Raw genomic sequence first — 9711 nt, forward strand, 5'->3', positions numbered from 1 at the left:
GCCTAAGCGTCGAGATTTTGTCAATAGATGTTCAATCCTATGTACCATCTATGAGCAAAATCGTTAGGGTGCATTCACAGTAGAAAGCGACACGACAAAATAGAAATATATATAATTACCAATGACTATTCATAGTAAGCTTTTGCGACGCGCGACAATTCCGCCACATTTGTCGCATTAAACATAAAATCAAGTTACAAATCATTTTGTTTTTTTTCTATGCGACATAACTACAATATGTCCGAAAAAGAAAATTTACAAATTTTTGAAATGCTTTTAAAATAATAAATGTTATATATACATATATATATATATATATTTAGAATATAAATAAATATTATGTTAATAATTTTTTATAGAAAATCAATAAAGAAGATTTGATCAACTCCATCAGATACCATCAGCGACAGGTAATTAAAGAGTATATTAATTTGAAGTATTTTTCTTTTGCAGTAGAGATGGCCAAATTAATGGAAAAATTTAAGAGAATGCTTTGTGAGGGAAAACTATAGAGCCAAGGATTCAGTATACCAATTTGAAAAAAAAACAAATCCTGTTATATCTAAAATTAATGAAGCAAATATTGCTAGAGCAATGTATGAACAAATGAGTGGTAATGAAAATTATTATCAATATAAAGATGGTAAATATACTAATTATTCTTAAGATTTTATTAATACATAGCCATTGAAATCCCCTGCATAGAGACAAGTAGTGATGCTACAATTTTAAGGAATGATTCATGTTTTATATAAATAATATTCTATATATTTAGCATCACCATCTTGTATAAGATCAAATTTATCTTGCAAAATAATTAAAAAGAGGGATATTGATCAAGGTAATTTGCATCATTTGTAAATATATTTATAATTTTAAACTAGATCTATTTGAGCAAATTCTTGAAATAGAAAAAATAAAAGAAAATAGAATATCAACAAACTCTTGGATCAATGTTATGCTTGAGCAAACCTTTGCAAAAGGATTTGAAAGTGGAAAGAAAAAACTTATTAAAATTATTTTTGATTTATTGTTAAATTATGAAAGTGATCATGAATAAAAAATATTATATTGCATTGTTATTATTTCTTTGAAGAGCTTTTATATTATTTTCATCATATTTAAGACACATATAATAAATAAACTTTCTTTTATTAAATAATTACAAATCAAGATAAAAAAAAATAGAGTAATATTTTTAAAATTTATTAAATTATAAAGTTATAATTGCCATGATAATTTATTTCTATAAAAATATTCAGAAAAGGCATCTCTAATATCTTTAGAAACCTTTGAGGGGTTATTTATAGATTGAGGATTCCATAAATAATTATTTTGTTTAGGATCTTAAATATCCTTGGGGTGGAGATATATGTTTTCTTTATCAATAACCAAATTATGTAATAGTGCATAAGTTTTCATAAATATAAATGTTTCGCTATTGGTGACATTGGTATCCAAGGCTCGATTAAGAATACACCATTTAGATGCCAATATGCCAAAGGTGCATTCCACCATTCTTCTGGCCTTTGAAAGGCGATGGATAGTTACATCCTGTTCCCAAATATCTAAGCAATTTTGATTATATAAAATAAAATTAATATAAACTTATCAATTTTTCTTCTACTGATGATTTTTAATAAAATGTGTTTTTTTACCATTAGTTTTGATTTAATATGGGTTAAAATATAATAAAAAGTTTTAATAGGAATAATTTTAAAGTTGTATAGATACCTTTTTTAAAAAAATAAAAATATGCTTGTCGCAACTACTATGAATGCTATGTCGCTTACGACGCATCAGCTGCTCTGTCGTTCAATGTCGTGTTGTGTTTGTCGTATCGCTGTCTCTCTCTACCGTGAATGTACCCTTAGGCTTGCATATTATTTTTCTGGATAAAATATTGAGTTAGCCGTTTTTTAAAATCGGCTCAAATTAAGCCGTTTAACAACACTAATGGTTTGATCAATGACATTTTAAATAATTTCTCAAATTATTTTAACCATTGTTGTATCCTTTATAGGATTAGTAGCCTTATTTCTCAAAACAATGGGAATTACGAACAATTAATATAGTTTTAAGAACTATGAATGTAATGGAGAGAAATTACAATGAAGTAGAAAGGGGGCCCTAACAATTATTTTTATGACAGAGTTTAAAGTGCAGTTGTACGGTTAACAATTTGTATTAGAAATAAATCATAAGCCTTTGTAATCATTATTGTAATCATTATTCATCCCGACCCTAAGATTACTAGTAACGTTAACATTTAGAAATCAGAGATGGGCATTACTATTGACAGGATAACTAGCTCAAATTAAATGTCTAGTTTTAATACATATAGTCGAAGAACAAAATAGGATTTCACCTCCATTAATGCCAATAAGAGTACAAATATAATTTTAACCTAATCCCATATTTATAGAAGTATATAGTAGAGATATATCTGGTTGGAAATGAGGATATGATACAAGTCTGATGAAATATCTATTTCTTTTGAACCATTTTTTAACACCACATCTGATTTTATTCTAGATTTATTTCACTATTTCCCAAATTACATCCGACATTATACCATTTCTCAACATTTATTTCTTTTATGCCGTCTTCACTAATTTTAAATAAACCCCTAACCTCTTCCCTTTCCATATCATTCTTATTTATAATTTTATTTATTTGCCCCTGAGAATCTCCCGGGTAAATATCGGAGACTTAATTGACAATGGGGGAAAAATTAGATATAGATTATTAGATTTAGATATTAATGTTAAATTCGGGAAAAAATTTCGTACAAAAAAAATCTAACTATCCCGGACAGGAAATTAAGATTTCATTCCATGGGTCTCATTTTTCATAAAATGTTAACGGGCTCGGGTGGGAAAATTAGTAAAAAAAATTTTGTCGGGTTCACGGAAAAACACTTAATATATGGGCCGGGCTACTTGTGCAAAAAATCTTAACACCTAATCATGTTGAGCGCGAGCCGAACTTTGTCTTATATTTGATAACATAAACTCTTTACATTGAATTCTTATGCCAAATTTTTGCTAATTGCGGGGATAACTTTTTTTAATTAGATCATGTGATATTATTGTGTTTCCCAATTTATTAAATAATGTCCGATTTATTTATCTTTAATATCTATGGCCGTAAAATTTTTCAAAATTAAATTATATATTATATTTAAAAATTTTAGCGAAAAAGTAAAAAGGCCGTCTGCTTAGTCCTGGCCAAACAGACTTCCAACCACAATACCCTGGTTTGGCTATTTTAAGTTTATACATTAATAAAAACTGATTGTGATTTATATATTTTTTCGGTATAAATAAATGATCTTTTACGTAGTAGGTAGCCTATTTTTTTTTTAAAGACTGTTTAGAGGAATCAATTCAGATGGCTGAAAAGAGATTGTATAGAAATAAGACGAACCAGAACACGGGTTCTAAATACCTTTTTTATGGGGGAAACTTCTTGTATGTATTTGTATATCATTTTTAAAGTATATCTAAAATTTGTATATTTCTGGAAATTTTTTTTTAAAGGTGATCTGTATCTGTATTTAAGTTACTTTTTTTTCCCTTCTCTGCAGTGTATTTCTGAGACCATATTTTCCTATGAATTAAACAGATAATTAAAATATATATATTTTTTTTAGAGGTTATGATTTAAAAGACGGTAAAACTCTAATTTTATTCTATTTCACTATCGAGTAATTAATATAGGTATTTAATTAACTAACTTACTAACTAAAACTAAATAAATTATCAAAAATTTCCTTCTAATTTAAAAGAAGAAAAAAAAATATATAAATATTTATATAATCTTCAATTGTTTTTTTTTTGTAAAAATGACCTTTTTAAATTCTTCTTTTTTTTAGATAAAAAACTCAATGAATAATAAAAATAAAATTACGAATTTGCACAAGGAGCTACCATATTTTAATAAAGATAGTCAACTTCAGGCAGGCATGTATTCAGGAAGTTTTCATTGGGAGTAGAAACAAATTTAAAGGAATTCCACCAATATTACTAAATTTATGTATATGTTAGCGACAATATATATTTTTTTTAAAACTTTAAATCACTTTTTGAGCGCATTTTTTTTTTTAATTTTAAAAATCTGATTTTTTTTAGTAATGTAATTCCAACATGTTTGGAATGCCTACCCCATGAATTTCAGATAATTTTGTCATAAACTTTTAAATTTTACATAATTTATATCAGTTTTTATATAGATTTTTTTTAATATAAATTATAAATGACACAAAAGTGAATGGTAAAATTATTTACATTTCATAAGATGGGGTGTAATTCTAAACATGCTTTAATACATTTCCGGCAAAACTAGATTTTTAAATTTAAAAAATGGGCCCCAGAAAATGATCTAAAGTTGAAAAAATAACACATTGTCGCTAGCATATATATATGTGTATATTATTTTTTTTAACGGAACTGGCTAGTGTTGTTAAACGGCTCGTTTTGAGCCAATTTTTAAAAATGGGTAACTCAATATTTCATCCAGAAAAATATTACCCAAGCCTGAAGATTTTGCTCATAGAAGGAACTAACGTCTATACATATAGTATCGAAATATCGAAGCTTAGGCAATATTTTTCTAGCTAAAATATTGAGTTAGACGTTTTACAACACTAGAACTGGCTAATAAATATTTTAATATATATTTTTTTTCTCATAAAATTGGCATTTTAAACTTCTTTTTAAGGCCATATGATTTTTTTTTTTTTAAATATATGATTCAAGCATGATATTAACGAGTCTTTCCTAACATATAAATATGAAATAAATAAAATATATTCAAAACAGAAATGATTTAGTATAAATATATTACATCGAAAAAAACAAGAATTATACTAAAAAATTAATCCTGCTCTTAAAATATATATATATGTCGTATTGGGATATGGAAGGATTCGGAATCCCATCTTGAATCCCCACTAATTTATTTATTAAAAGCGAATTGGCTAGATGACCATTAAATGAATGAAATAATATTATAGTACTGTTGTAAAAAGGCTAACTCAACATTTTTATTATGCAACCCTTAAGATTTTGCTCATAGGGGGCACAACGAGGCTTGGACAATGATTTTCTGATTAAAATATTGAGTTAGCCGTTTTTAAAAATCAACTCAAATCGAACCGTAACAACACTAATAATATGTAAAATAATTTAAACATTAAAGGTTTATAAATTAACTTGAAGAATAACATATTCAAACTTAAAGAACGAGTAATTCTTTTAAATAGATCATCGTATATAAATATGTGGAATATGTTTCAAATAAAATCGTATAATTTTCAGCCGCAGGTCGAGCAAAAGTGGGCCGTAGGGCAAAGGGGGGCCAAATATGGGGCCACAATGTCCCACGGGGCCTTTAGCCTACCAGCCCGCCTCTGGAGTCATTTAAAAACTGTGAATTATTAAAATTTAATATAAAAATGTTCTGTTCAGAGGAAACTCGGGTTTGGCTCCAGTTCAGCTCGGGGTTAGCAATTTTTGAATTGATAAAAAAAAATTCTATATTTAATTCATAATTAAAAAACTAGACATAAATTTAGTAAAAAAAAATAAAATTTTTATTTTATTAATAGGCAAAATATATTTAAAAATACAAAGCATACTCATGTATTAATTTAAAATTTTTTTATTTAGATGTAATTAGCTTAATATCTTCAAAGAGTTACTTGCTCTTTCTCGATCTACGCAGTGAAAGAAGGAATTTCAGATGTGAAAAGGATCTTTCAACGCTAATCTCTATAGAATATATTTATATGAAAATAAGGGAAAATAACTTTGGTTAGAGGAATAGGAAAAATGATTTTGGAAAAGTTATATAAATCAGGGTACATAAATATATAATATTTTTCTTCTTATCCAATCTTTTAAAATAGTCAAATTCAATCATCGTTCCAATTCTTTTCTCTGCAAGTTGGCCCTTTTTTTAAAGTAATTTCTCTTGCCTTTCTTTAAGTTTTATTAATTTCGCTAAATCATCTTATACAATAACTTCATCCTAGCTATTAGATAAAATTCTATAAATTAACAAGATGCCTTTTCGCACAAATCTATTCATCATCTTTAATATTTAAAGATTTAAACCGTTTATATTTAAATAAATTGAAAATTAAAGAAATCTCATTAAATTATTAATATTTTTTATTTACCATTTTACTAAATGATTTTAAACAATATTCTGAAACCAGTTAAAAAATTTTCGGGTCGGGTTACAAAATTTTTCCTAAAAAACCCGGGTTTTCTTCTCCACGAATTTGGTTCGAATCCCTGCCTTTAACCCCTCGGGGGGCAATATGCGCATTTGAAATCACCAATTTAAAATCATATTTCTGCTAGTAACATGAGTTGCTTTATCTGAAACCGTCAAAATAATTAAAATTATATATATTTTTAATCATATTAATCTACTAACAACTTTAATAACATTTATATTTGAAACAGGAGTTAATTACATATGAGAATGACATGTATTTTTTTAAAATTTATTAATGTTAAAATTTAAAAAAAAAAATAATAATAAGATTTTATAATTTTAAAAGTCGTATAAAAATATTTAATTTTGATGATTAAAACATATTTAATAAGATGCAGTTACATACACATCAATGCAACGTTTTTCTTTTATTTAATCATTTTTTTTAGAATAGCTACACTTCCTAATATGGCTAGTATAGTGGTTGCATTCATTACGAAACTATTTATTAAAAATTTAAAATATATTTTATATTTATTCAAAATAAAACTTTTTTTTTTTACTAAAACAATAACAAGAAATTTGTTATAAATTGACTAATCGTATATTTTAATTATATTCTACATACATATAAAATAAATTATAGTGGTATTAATCTACATAAATAATTATTTGTGATCCTGAATTTAGATGTTCGCCTTCCAAAATGTGGTATCACATCAAGCACAAGAATTCGAAATATTGGCAAATCTCCGATGGATGACGTTTATTGATGTCATTTTCAAAAACGGGTGGTACATACACCCACGATTTCCTAGCGCTCCTCATCAATTTTCTAACCCTGATTTTCATTTTTTGAAAAGTAACGGAAATTTTTCGACGATTATTTGTTTCCGAATTTAGCGTTTTTTTTAAAGCCTTTTAAATGATAATATAAATAATTTATATAAAAAAAAATCATGTTAATTTATAAAAATTCTTGAAATAATTTAATATAAATTTAAAATTCAACGTTCAAAACATTTTATAAAAAAGTAATTTAAAATGAAATAATTCAGTATATCAAAAATTTTTTTTATAAAACCTTAATAAGTTTTTAAACATTTTTCGCGTTCCTGGTTCGTTCTAATTCTGAAAGCGAACGAGGAAAATATTCTATTTTATAATTAATAATGATAATTTAAAAAAAAACCTTTATATATGAACTGAGAGATGGATAAGTAAAAAATAATTCACCTTATCGGTATCGCTAATGTTAATGCTTTGTAGTGAAGACAGGGCTGAATACCCGTTGTTTCCATATCTCGCGAATGATAATTTCTGAATCACTTTGCGTTTTAGCTTAAGAAATTTCATAATTTTTTTTATTAAATATTATTTGTATAAAACAAAAAAAAAATGAAAAATAAGAATATTTTTTTATATAAAAGTAATAATTTTAAATCATTTTGAGCCAAATATTATGGTTAGAAAGAGATAGAAATAAACAATAACGACAAAATAAATATTTTTAATATTGTTTTTTTTATCTCGAAATATATTTTTTTAATGACCATTTTCACATTTTATTATTAATAATTTATATAAATATTTAAGAGTTTAAAACTAAAAAGTGTTTTTTTTAATTTAATTCATTTCATTGTATATCTAATATTTAAATTTTAATTATAATTATCATATAAAAAAAATATTATTTGAAGGGAAATATTTTATAAATTTAAAAGCAAAAACAACTATTAATGTGTTCGGTAATTATCGCCAAAAACTCATAATCATATTTAACTGCAAATGATATACTTTGTGCTTTAAATTTTATAAGTATAAAAAAAAAATTAAATATAATATAAAGTGAATGTGAATGTGTAGGACACATTATATATATTATATAATAATTTCTAGCTTATAGCTATTGTCCTTCTACAAAAACATGAACAAAATATTTACTAGCAAAATGAAAGAAATAAAACATAAAAAAATTGTGTTTTTTTTTCTTCTTTAATATAAAAAAATTTAATTTATCTTAAAAATTATGGGGTTAGCCTTTGATTTTGTTTTTATACATTTAAAATTTTAATATTTAAAGATAAATAATAAATTTTGTTATTTCATACATCATCCATCAATTTTTGTCGTTACTCGATTTTTAAGACATTATTTATAAAAAAAAGTAACAAATATATACGTCACATCATTATATGGAATTCATGGGGATTTGGGATCATTCATGGAGAACGATTTTTAAATTTTAAAAAAATCTCATTTGACCGGAAATGTATTTCAGTAACAATTTTGCCACGAACTTTTAAAAACAAATCCTAATTTTTAGTTATTTTTGAATGATCTGTTCATATAAATTTAGAAAAATACACAAAGGTTTACAGCGAAAGTTATCTAAAATTCATAGGGTAGGTACTTCTATATATACTGATATACAGTTCCTGATAAATTGAATTAAGAATTTTTTTAAATCGCTCTCGGTAACTGCTTTAAAATAAAGAGATTTTGAAGCCCCTTTGGTAGTATTTTAATTTTTTTAAATATACCGTGTCCGGGCCGAATATTTTAAATCAAATAAAAAATTTCAGCCTTGTCAGGCCTGAAAATATAAAATCCTGGCCGCGCAGATAGTATTTCTACAAGTCTCTGCTGTATCCCAATACAACACTGACATTATTATTAAATTAAATAATGAATCACATTATTATTAGATTAAATAATGAATCGTCATTATTATTAAAATTTAAAACATTTTTCTTATGTATTTAATCTTTTTTCTTTTTGGAAAAATAATAATTCATGCTTTTCCAACCGCGCGTAGTTTCATTTTAACATGTTTTCATATTTTATTTAACAATAATTTATTATATCTACTTCATACACATGCACAATAAAAAAAAACATACCCTATATTTTTATATTTAGTTTGATTAATTGTAAGCTATTACAGTAATGGCTTTCATTTTTAATTTTCCTATAAAATAAAAATATATTTCATAAATTCTTATAAATATCATGTCTTTATATTCACCTTTTTTCTCAGTCGTCAGAATATTCTCTTATTAAATTCATTTTTGCTCTTCGCTTTAACTCAAATTTCCTATTATTTAAAATCATTTGAAACTTAGATTAAATCTCTGGCTGAAGAGATCATTAATATGCGCTTTGATCATAACTCATGGTTACAGGTATCACTTTTAACATCGGCTTACGCTCATCCCTAACTCTTTCTATGTAGATTCATTGCTTCCCATTTCTCAGATGATTCATATATAAGCCAGCTTTCCCCATTTGCTGACCCTTTATTAGCTGAAACCAAGACTATTTGGGACAATTTCGTCCAAACACTATACAGACCTCCTAGTGTTCACATAATGATTAGTATATTATGCTCAATGAAGGTTCTGTCTTTTATCTAAAATTGAGCCTTCATTATTACGATCTAGCAGTTTTTCACCACGTGAATCAAGGATCTGATTGTGAGTT

At 25.6% G+C, this 9711-nt stretch overlaps 2 long non-coding RNA genes across 2 annotated transcripts; one reads left to right on the forward strand and one right to left on the reverse strand.

Annotated features, from left to right (window-relative positions):
* Positions 1-254: 254 nt before the first annotated feature.
* On the forward strand, positions 255-835 carry LOC135922491 (uncharacterized). The gene is made up of 3 exons (XR_010570930.1): positions 255-410; positions 454-643; positions 685-835. It is a non-coding gene; the product is annotated as an uncharacterized LOC135922491 (long non-coding RNA).
* A 5908-nt stretch (positions 836-6743) lies between these two features.
* On the reverse strand, positions 6744-7710 carry LOC135931411 (uncharacterized). The gene is made up of 2 exons (XR_010573036.1): positions 7465-7710; positions 6744-7146 (listed from the first exon to the last, which is right to left on the reverse strand). It is a non-coding gene; the product is annotated as an uncharacterized LOC135931411 (long non-coding RNA).
* Positions 7711-9711: the final 2001 nt, after the last annotated feature.

This window comes from Gordionus sp. m RMFG-2023, chromosome 1, assembly GCF_954871325.1.
Source record: "Gordionus sp. m RMFG-2023 chromosome 1, tfGorSpeb1-WG-v2, whole genome shotgun sequence".
Taxonomy (NCBI): Eukaryota; Metazoa; Nematomorpha; class Gordioida; order Chordodea; family Parachordodidae; genus Gordionus; species Gordionus sp. m RMFG-2023.